Consider the following 10594-nt stretch of genomic DNA (forward strand, 5'->3'; position numbering starts at 1 on the left):
GCCACATGGACAGTAGCAGTAGTAATAACTTAGGCAGCCCTGGACCTCTGTGCAGGATGAAGACAACTGCCCAGTTTTTTGAAATAAAGGCCACCATGGCTTGCCCAGTATACTTCGAGTAAAATGCCATAAAAAATTTAAGGTATAATATTGAATTCCTTCTTTCATTAGCACTTTTATAGTGAAAATTCTCCATATTAGCTCATTCTCCAGGGCCATGTGGGGCACCTGTACCGCAGCTGCTTTCTCTTCTGGTGACTTCATAGAAGCCTTACAGGCTTATTTTTGTGCTTTCAAACCTTTCTCCATTTGGTTCTCTCAATTAACAGGAAACTCGTTTCTTAAGACTCAGAATTGGCTTTCAGTAAAGATTGTTTTTCTTCCAAAGTGGTGTGAAATTTAGATGCTAATTGTGTTTTGCTCATCTAATTAGATGTGTGAGTTAAAGGGTATAAAATAAGCCACTAGCTACTTTCTCACAAGATACAATAAATCTCTCAAATTGAAAAGAAAAATGGCATAAATTGTAATCAAAATAGTGTACGATATCACTTCATGCCAGAAGAATGAATTACTTCCAAGGGCTCTCCCTGAGAAATTAGGTTGGGAAATTGGCTAAATCCTCAAATTCTCTCTACTTCCTCATCCACAAGAGAAACAAAACAGGTATTTTGCAGTACACAGTTTAAAGTGAAGCTATAATTATCACCTAGTACCTCTCACCATGTAATTTCTAACCATTCCTTACCATATAATTCTTCACACCATTCTGCTTTGATACTTCTCTGCTCAAAAAATTCTCTGCAGTAAAAGCCAATGAATGTCAATAATCAATTCCTTGGCTAGATTACATGATAGGATAACAAAACAAAGCCTTTGTTGCTGCACAACAAAGCCTTTGATCCATCATCAGAAGTATATGCAGCCACTCACCCCAAATGCCAGTATGTCATCTGCAGTCAATAAGCAGTACTGACACCACCCCTAGAAACTTGTTGGAAGGCCTTCAGGCCTAAACAGAGAAGGTCCAATCCGCTGTCTTCAACTACCTACAGCAAGATTTGCAATTCTGGATTTTCTGGGGACAACCCCCTTTCTAGACCATGCTCTGGCTTCCTGGGACCTTTTATTATATATACATTATATATAATAATTGCATATATATAATGTAATACAATATATATATAATGTATTACTTTTTAATTATATATACATTATTATATATACATTATATATAATAATTATAGATACACATTATATATACACATTATATATAATAAATATATATATATATATATATATATATATATATAAAACGTAATACAATATATATACAACGTATTACATGGAAAACAGAGAAGCCAGTTCCCACTGCTCACTCATCCCTATATGGTATAGCTGGCCAGAAGGGGTGCCTCTTTATCTTAGACTATAATGTAATTCTATTTAAGTGAGCAAAGATCCTTGTGCTACGCAAGTAGAATGAAAGCTGGGGCATTCCATTTGATTACTGTAATTAACATATCATGGTGCTTTTGAGAATTCAGTGAAAAACTTCTCAGAGAAAATGGGAGATGGTCTTCTTGTCCTCTGAACCTTATGATAGATTATGTCAGAGACATGTAACTCCTCAGATTCCCCCTGCCCCTGCAGAGCTGGTTGCTTTATCTTAGCCACAAACACAAGTGACTGACTGCTCTGGGGCCTGCATGAGTCTGCTGCCTGGGGCTGGCCAGTCGCTTGTCTGGGATATTGGCTCTTCCGGGCTGCTGCTGTGCCAATCATTTGGAGTTTCTGGCTCCTCCTACCACTTTGAGACTTGGATGAAAACCCACACTAAAGAGCATGGTATCTGGCTTCCCAAATGGCTGCCAAAGAATCTGGATGATGCAATGCAATGGGCTGGATGTTAACGCGCATGGGATGAACTTTGATCGATACAAATAGGAGAGTGTGGCAGATCAGTCAACACCCTCCTTCCTCCCTTTCATTAACTGACTATCCCATGGCATAGTTTTTCCATACAGCCTTCCTATGCATAGCTTTCCATTCTTTCCTGCCTCTCCTCCCTTTTCTCTCACTCTCACTGCCCTGGGTTTACACCTACCAAATAAAGCAAGAGCACTCAATTTCCCTCAGACTCTGTTTTCTAGTAAACTGGGCTAAAACATAGGCCTGCTATATGAATCAGAAAAAATAAAATTCTGAGAATGTGTAAGGTACAAATGCAGGTAGTCTTAGGAATAACTGATATAGACCTATTTTTATACCAACATCTTCAAATTGCATGTATGATAGCTAATTATTTCAATGTGATTTTAGGGACACTATGGCACTTAGATGTAAATTTCATCTTTTTTTTTTTTTTTTCCCTCAGACACCCAAGACCCTTCCTTTTTATCCTAATTAACCAAGAATTTATTGAGAATCTAGTGTATGTGAAACACTATGCAAAGCTTTGGAAACATTTAAAGTTCTTCAGAAGCCTTATCTGTCCTCTATCCTCATAATATAGTTAGGACAGGGAGATAATATACAAGTACTGACTTGTGTGGTCTAGATTAAAGTGCTGTGCCTCAGAGAAATGGGGAAATAATTGAAGGTTTCAATCTAGGAAGGTTTCATGATGGAGATGAAACTTGAATGACATTTTAAAGAATTGATAATATCTGAATTGTTAGAGGAGAGACAGAGACCAGGAGGTGAGCATTTCAAATCTGAGTTAAGGCATGCAGACTGTGTCTGGCACTTGTGATGCACTCACTACTCCTGCATTCTTCATAACAGAATCCCTGGAGGGTTATGGACCCTCTAAAACTCACCTCTAGAACCCAGGTTAGTCTATGATATACAAAGATTCATAACTTGACAATTTTCTTAAAACAGTAACAGCAAGAAAATACAAAATGAAGCAGAATTTAAACTCCAAATCTGGATCTTCAAACAGGCATAAATTCTGAAAAGGGCCCTCTAAATTTTATTAATAAAAATAAACATTTCTGATGGAAAGGTACCTTCTTGATAACCTGGATGCTTAAGGGTGAATAAAGTAATACATATTAAGTAGCACAGTCAGACTTACAGGATAATTTACACACAAGTGAAAACTGAGATAATAATTCACATTAGAGTAATATTGAATTATGGGATATTCTGAGAATAAGCGAATTGAACTTTTGACAAAAGATAGTCTAGGCCGTTATTTAACATTCAAGTATGTGACCTAATAAATTTTTGTTGATCTGGGAGCAAAATTCAAGAATTTAATTTTACTTGAGAACAGTTTATTAGTTGAGAACTCACAATTCAGCATAAAAAACCCTATTTGAATTTAAATCATTGAATTCAATATAATTATGAAACTTAAAGAACATTTTTTTTAAATTTAATTTTATATATTTTTGGCTGAGTTGGGGCTTCGTAGCTGCGCACAGCCTTTCTCTAGTTGCGGCGAGCGGGGGCTACTCTTTGTTGCAGTGCGCAGGCTTCTCATTGCGGTGGCTTCTCTTGTTGTGGAGCACGGGCCCTAGGCATGCGGGCTTCAGTAGTTGTGGCTCGTGGGCTCAGTAGTTGTGGCTCACGGGCTTCAGTAGTTGTGGCGCACGGGCTCTAAAACACAGGCTCAGTAGTTGTGGCACACGGGCTTAGTTGCTCTGTGGCATGTGGGATCTTCCTGGACCAGGGCTCGAACCCATGTCCCCAGCATTGGCAGGCAGATTCTTAACCACTGTGCCACCAGGGAAACCCTAAAGAACAATTTATGAAGGGAGGGAAAATAGAAAAATTCCTAAAGACTCTATGAAAAACTCTCATCATTAAGGGGATAGATTGTGTTCCCAGACCATCAGCTATCTCCTTCTCTTTTCTTGAGTGTAATTAAAATTTCAAAAATTCAGTATGTGAAGTATACTCTGGTAAACTGATATGATGAAAGAATTTGCTTCAAAATACTCCAGGGAAAAAAAGTTGGGAGAGGAGTGGAGATGAGGATCATGTGATAGGTGGTAGGTCATGAAGGTCCATTATTCCTTCTCTTTCTTTTGTACATATTTGAAATTTTTATAATGTAAAGTTCTTATAAAATCTGATATATCTTCAGTAGATTACAACTGATGAATCAGATCTAAATTTTCTTTGTTTTCTTCAAGGGGTTTATAAATATACATTAATTATTTTGTTTCAGCTAAATATCTCCTCTTATTAGGGGTGAGTAGGGCAGAGGAAGGGATAGGTTTGGCAGGAGAGGTGATGGGCTGGAGTTGTTAGATATAAGGAAAACAAGAAGTAGCTTTGAAGACAGTTTACAGGAGTTGATAACTGATTTGAATAGAGGTGGGGGTTGAAGTTTCTACAATTGAGTAGATGATGGCACCACTAACTCCTGAGAATGTAGAGATAAGATAGGGTTTAGGAGAGATGAAGAAAGATGTTAAGAGCATGGTTTGGCTGGGCTGATTTTGAAACAGCTAAAGGGTATTCTGCCCAAGGAGCATGTTTCAGTTTTTTACGTTGAAATAAAATATCACAATCCTTTTGATAGGAACTACACCTTGATATTTTCAGAGGTATCCTTCCTTTTAATGGGTTTGTCTGCACAGTCGCCTGTGGGCATCCTCAGGCACCTTTGGCTAGCATCATGTTGCTGAGAAAATGTTATGTTTTCAGGATTAAAAAATTAAACATTTAATTTACATTTAATCACACACACAAAAAAACTACCAAACCTTGATCCTGTTGGTATTTAGTAATAGCTTTACAACCATTTATTATCATTTCCTCCCAACTCAGTCAAATTGCTGTCTCCTTATTGTAGGTTGAGTAATTTGACCAAAGTCTAAGTGCTAACCACAGGCAAAGTCCAAGTTAAAACTGCACCTTTTTACTCCTTATTCCTTTTGCTTGATCTTAAAAAAAAATCTCCACAGTAGTTATAAAATAATAAAAACATATTCATGAAAGAACCAGTAGTGTGTTCCTGTAAGTAGTGTTTCTCGGCTGAGCTCCATGTAACTGAGACTAGAACCATAGCTCCTTCCCTTTCCTATTGCACCTTCACCAAGTTCTTCCAGTAACAGAATATCCTCTCTGCTCATTTCCCTTCAGTCTATTAACCCATATCTTCTAGGCTAAAAAACCAAACTTCAGTAGATTATTTTAACATATGTATATACGTATGATAGCTTCTTCACTCCATCCCAGGACAAATTTCTAGAACTAACCAGGCATCTTTTCAGCCTTCCTTGCAGAGAAAGATTTTTGTGAATATTGGACTTATTAGGTAATAACCTTGATGTCTTGGGCTCAGACCAATCATTAATAGCGTTTCCCCTTCAGAGTTGGTTTGGGCAAAAAACAGAAAGGAAATTAGGAGAAAGGAGCAAGGACCTCAACTTTCCTACATGTAAGAAAACAGATTACAATAAGGTTTTGGTGAAGATGGAAGCTTATAGGTGAGAGTATCAGGAGTAAAGGTGGAATGACAAGCCTGGGTAGATCACTGTGGTGGGATTCCTGCACATCCAGGAGGAGCCCAAAGAACAGGATCTCTGGTAGAAATGGGTGCTGAAACTGAGAAAACGGGGCACCAAAAACAAGTTTTACCTAGAACTTTACCTGGGGTAGTTTCTAAAACATTCATTATCTTTGGCTTAAGTAATACATACTAATTTAAGATCTGCTTTATTCCGCTGACATTTTGAATCACTATAAAATCCAACTGTAAAATATTTAGGAAGTGAAATGCAGAATAAATACTTTTTTTTTTTTTAAAACTTGATGCCTTAACTTTTTTTAAGAGCCAAGATACTGGGATGTTTGAAGACAAACTTTTAAAGGAGAAATGTAAATGATCTGGGGGATAATAGAGCATTTTTGTACATGATCTACTCTAAGGTATTGATCAATCAAACAAGTATTTATTGAGTTAACAAGGTCAGTGTATGGATCACACTCCACAGTAATTCTTGACTCAATAATAAGTCTGTGCTAAAATTCAATATTTTTTTTGTATATGCTCACAAAGCATCTATTTAACTAATTGTACTGTTCACCTTTGCCCAGGATTGGTATTAAAATCATACATCTTGGGCTTCCCTGGTGGCGCAGTGGTTGAGAGTCCGCCTGTCGATGCAGAGGACGCGGGTTCGTGCCCCGGTCTGGAAGGATCCCACATGCCGCGGAGCGGCTGGGTCCGTGAGCCATGGCCGCTGAGCCCGGGCGTCCGGAGCCTGTGCTCTGCAACGGGAGAGGCCACAACAGTGAGAGGCCCGCGTACTGCCAAAAAAAAAAAAAAATCATACATCTTTAGTATTGATCACCCTTTAATTTTGTTCTCTTTACACTATTCTGCTCTGTCTACTTTTTTTAAATTTTTATTTATTTATTTATTTATTTATTTATTTATTTATTTATTTATTTATGGCTGTGTTGGGTCTTCGTTTCTGTGCGAGGGCTTTCTCTAGTTGCGGCAAGTGCGGGCCACTCTTCACTTCGGTGCGCGGGCCTCTCGTTGCGGAGCACAGGCTCCAGACGCGCAGGCTCAGTAATTGTGGCTCACGAGCCTAGTTGCTCCGCGGCATGTGGGATCTTCCCAGACCAGGGCTCGAACCCGTGTCCCCTGCATTGGCAGGCAGATTCTCAACCACTGCGCCACCAGGGAAGCCCTCTGTCTGCTTTTAATCTGTCTTTTTATTTAAAGGTATGATTTTAAAGCAATTGACATAATTTCTTGTTTTCAAATCTCACTTAGAAATTATCTGATGGGTATATTTTTAAAATTCAAATTTGGGAAAATTATTGAAATTTGGGATATTTATTGAAAAGCTGTTATCATTTTAAAAGTGGAATGATATCTCTTGGAAAGTTAAAACTTTAATTTTGAGCTTGCTGACATATGAACCAGTAAAAATGTTCCTGGAAGTATCTGTGGTGCTAAATTATAATTTTTAAAAAGTTAAAAAACATAATTTTCGTGCAAATATAAAATGAAGATGTGTCCAAGATTTCGTTACCTTGTTAATTAATGAGGGAACCAGTAAGATGTTAAGACCAGTTCAAAGCAGAACTGGAAAACATGTTTTTATCAATAAATATCAGTATTGTGTTGATAAATATATCTACACATACACAGGAATGCTGAAATGAATTTGTGAATAGATACAAAACTGGTTAATATCCTATAGGGCAATAAAATACAATGTTTGCTCTTTCCCTGGTCTTTCACATGGAACTTACTCTAAGCTCAATATCTGGGAAACAGACGTCTACTAGCACTCTTCCTTCAGTAACATCTCACTGATGTGTTCCCCCACACACCATGTAGGATGTGTCAGAATGGGGAGGGACAAATATACATCGTTTGAAGAAAGTCTCTCCCTTACGCTTCCACTGTGTAGGCCCCCAGACTCTAAAATAACTCTATGAGGAGAATGTCTTTCTTTATTCTTGAAAATAATTCAACTCCCTCCTTTCCCACCCTCAGTAAAACTTATTTTTTCCTTGTCCCTTTCCTACTGCATTTTACAAGAATGTAGGCTTGCTTTTTTGGATCAACTAAGGTGTTAAGTGTATTACATTTCTTGGAATACATATTTTTGGTTTATCAGGAGTCTTCATTGTCTTAATGCAAAGAATTTACAAGTACAGGGATTTTAGGCATGATAGCAAGTGGTAAAGGAACTAAGTTTTGACATTTGTGCAACAAATATTTCCTGAATCTCTGGTAAGGGCAAGGTACTATGTATTAGGTGTTGTGAAAGAAATCAAGTTGCATAAAACTTGGTCCTTTCACAATTTGGAAGTGAAATATCAATAAAATATTTACACAGGTACCTATAATGCAAGACCTGTCCTTTTAAATATTATAAATTTTTTAAATAATAGAAATGATGGGTGATCCGTGAAGAAAATTTTGAACAAGAGAAAACTAGAAAAAACATTATCCAGAATTCTACCACCTGAAAATAACCACTATTAATATTTTAGAGGAATTTCTCCAGTTTTTTTTGTTGTTGTTGTTTTGTTTTTTTTAGCAGTACATGGGCCTCTCACTGTTGTGGCCTCTCCCGTTGCGGAGCACAGGCTCCGGACGCGCAGGTTCAGCGGCCATGGCTCACGGGCCCAGCCGCTTCGCAGCATGTGGGATCTTCCCAGACTGGGGCACGAATCCGTGTCCTCTGCATCGACAGGCGGACTCTCAACCACTGCGCCACCAGGGAAGCCCCTAGGTTTTTTTTTTTTCATCGTCCCCTTTTCCTTTTCTTTTTACATACTTGTCACCTTAACAAACATATGATTTTGCATCTTTTTTAAAAATTTAGTTTTATATTTTGAGTCCTTTGCATGGCTTCATAGATTGGTTAGTTTTTTTGTTTGTTCCATAGCCTTTCTCCTGCTCTGAGTGATTATAGTTGGCCAACCGCAATACCCTACTCCTCTGGCAATAAAGATTGGTCTAAGAATGGGCTTGTGACCTGTCTAAGCAGGGGCAACTGTTTTGGGAGATTGACATGAATTCTCAAAGAGGGAGAGTTTTGTGAACTGCCAGGGGCCATATTCCCCACCTGAGAATAAAGCTGATAAGGAAAGGGAGAGGGAGGGAGAAAGGGAGTGGGGGAGAAAGAGAGATTGATTCCGGAAAACACTGTTCGAGCATCTGGATATAGACATGCTGAAGCCAGCTCAGAGCTGGAACTTTATAATAGTTTTGTGAGCAAAAATATTATCTTTATTTGCTTAAAATAGTGGAGTGGGGTTTCTGTCACCTGCAACCAAAAAGTTCTGACCATATGCCTGTGATTGCATAGTCTTAATAATCATCATTTTAAAATATTTGATTTTCTATGCAGAGACCTTATTTACAGCAAAGGTAATAAATGTGGTCAGGACTTCCCTGGTGGTGCAGTGGTTAAGAAGCCACCTGCCAATGCAGGGGACACGGGTTCTAGCCCTGGTCCGGGAAGATCCCATATGCCACAGAGCAACTAAGCCCGTGCACCACAACTACTGAGTCTGAGCTCTAGAGCCCACGTGCCTAGAGCCCGTGCTCCACGACAAGAGAAGCCACCATAATGAGAAGCCAGCGCAACGGGACGAAGAGTAGCCCCCGGTTGCCACAGCTAGAGAAAGCCCAGGCACAGCAACGAAGACCCGATGCAGCCAAAAATAAATAAATAAATAAATAAATAAAAGATGTGGTCAAAACAAAAAGCGTTCCATACCAGAATTTGTGAAATGTTCTCCCATTTACTTTCCATGATGTAGTCTCACTTCCTTCCTCCTTCCTTTCCTTTTATTCTCCTTGCATGTTTAGTCTCTTTAAACATTTATTGATTGATTATTTACCATGTGCTCTTCACAGTGCTAAGTGCTGAAGACACAGCAGCGAGTAGTGCAGACTTGGTCCCTGCCTTCTTAGAAATTATGAGCTCACAAAAATGGATAACTAATAAGAACCTGCTATATTAACAAAAATAAAATAAAATTCAAAAAAAAGAAATTATGAGCTCACAGACTTTTTTCCTGCATTGTATTGGTATAATATTGTACAGTACAGCATTGGTAGTGTAGCATTTTTTTATGTTTTACTTTGAGTCAAATGGAAATGCTTTTTTAAACAGCAACTAATATTAATATGCTAATATTTTTAAAAATCTCATGATTTTGAGATAATACAATAATGACTATATAGGTTTTAAACAATGTAAATCAAATAATAACTAGAAGCCTTTGAAATTGATGAACACTATAAATATTTATGACACTATATAACCTTTTGACTTGATTGCTTTTGAAATACACATGCTTTAAATTCCCCTCATTTTTTGACTACACATCAAATCATTTTCCTTACATTAATAAGTACAATAGCAATAAAAACTGCACAGAGAGATGCCACAGGTACAGTATGTCTGAGGAGTGGAAATAAGTAAAGTGAATGTTATTTATAGAAGATTTTCCCAAGTTTTTTGCATTTGCCCCTAGAACAACGTTTAGCCCTCTCAAAATGTTTTGACTAAAATAGAATGAAAGGTGTGAACCTCCTCTGATAAAAATGTATGGAATATTTTTAGAATGAAATACAAAAGCAAATGGGTAAGATGATGATAAATGTATTTGAAAGGGGCAAACTTTCGAACCGAAATCGTTACAGAGAAGTTGTTTTCTCAGAAGTAAAGGTAGACCACTTTTCCTTTCGTACAAGAGTGTAGGAGCATTTCGAGCAAGTTTCCTCTTCTTGTCGGGAGTCTGGCCCTCTAAAGGAGTTAAGGGTCACTGCTACTCAGCCTTCCAGAGTCTACATACAAAGCAGAGATAGTGGGGTTGGGGGTGGCTCTCACCTCCTGGAAGCTGTGACTCCCCTCAGTCACGTCAGGAGAGGAACAGAGAGTCTGATGCTTGGGCTAGGCAGGACAACGAAAGAACACAGATCAGGTGTGTGTCCTGTTGCCTCAGGCCGTCCAGAAAAGATGGCCATCAAAGTCACCTTTTAATGGGGCCAATGGGGTCTAGTCCAGACTCTTAAACACGGGTGGCCAGGGATTCTGGGTCTGGCCTGTCTGGACACACATAATTCACCAATTATTTTTAAGTAGTT

The sequence above is a fragment of the Aethalodelphis obliquidens genome, unplaced genomic scaffold, assembly GCF_003676395.1.
Source record: "Aethalodelphis obliquidens isolate GAN/ISIS:26980383/991018 unplaced genomic scaffold, ASM367639v1 scaffold2, whole genome shotgun sequence".
Lineage (NCBI taxonomy): Eukaryota > Metazoa > Chordata > Mammalia > Artiodactyla > Delphinidae > Aethalodelphis > Aethalodelphis obliquidens.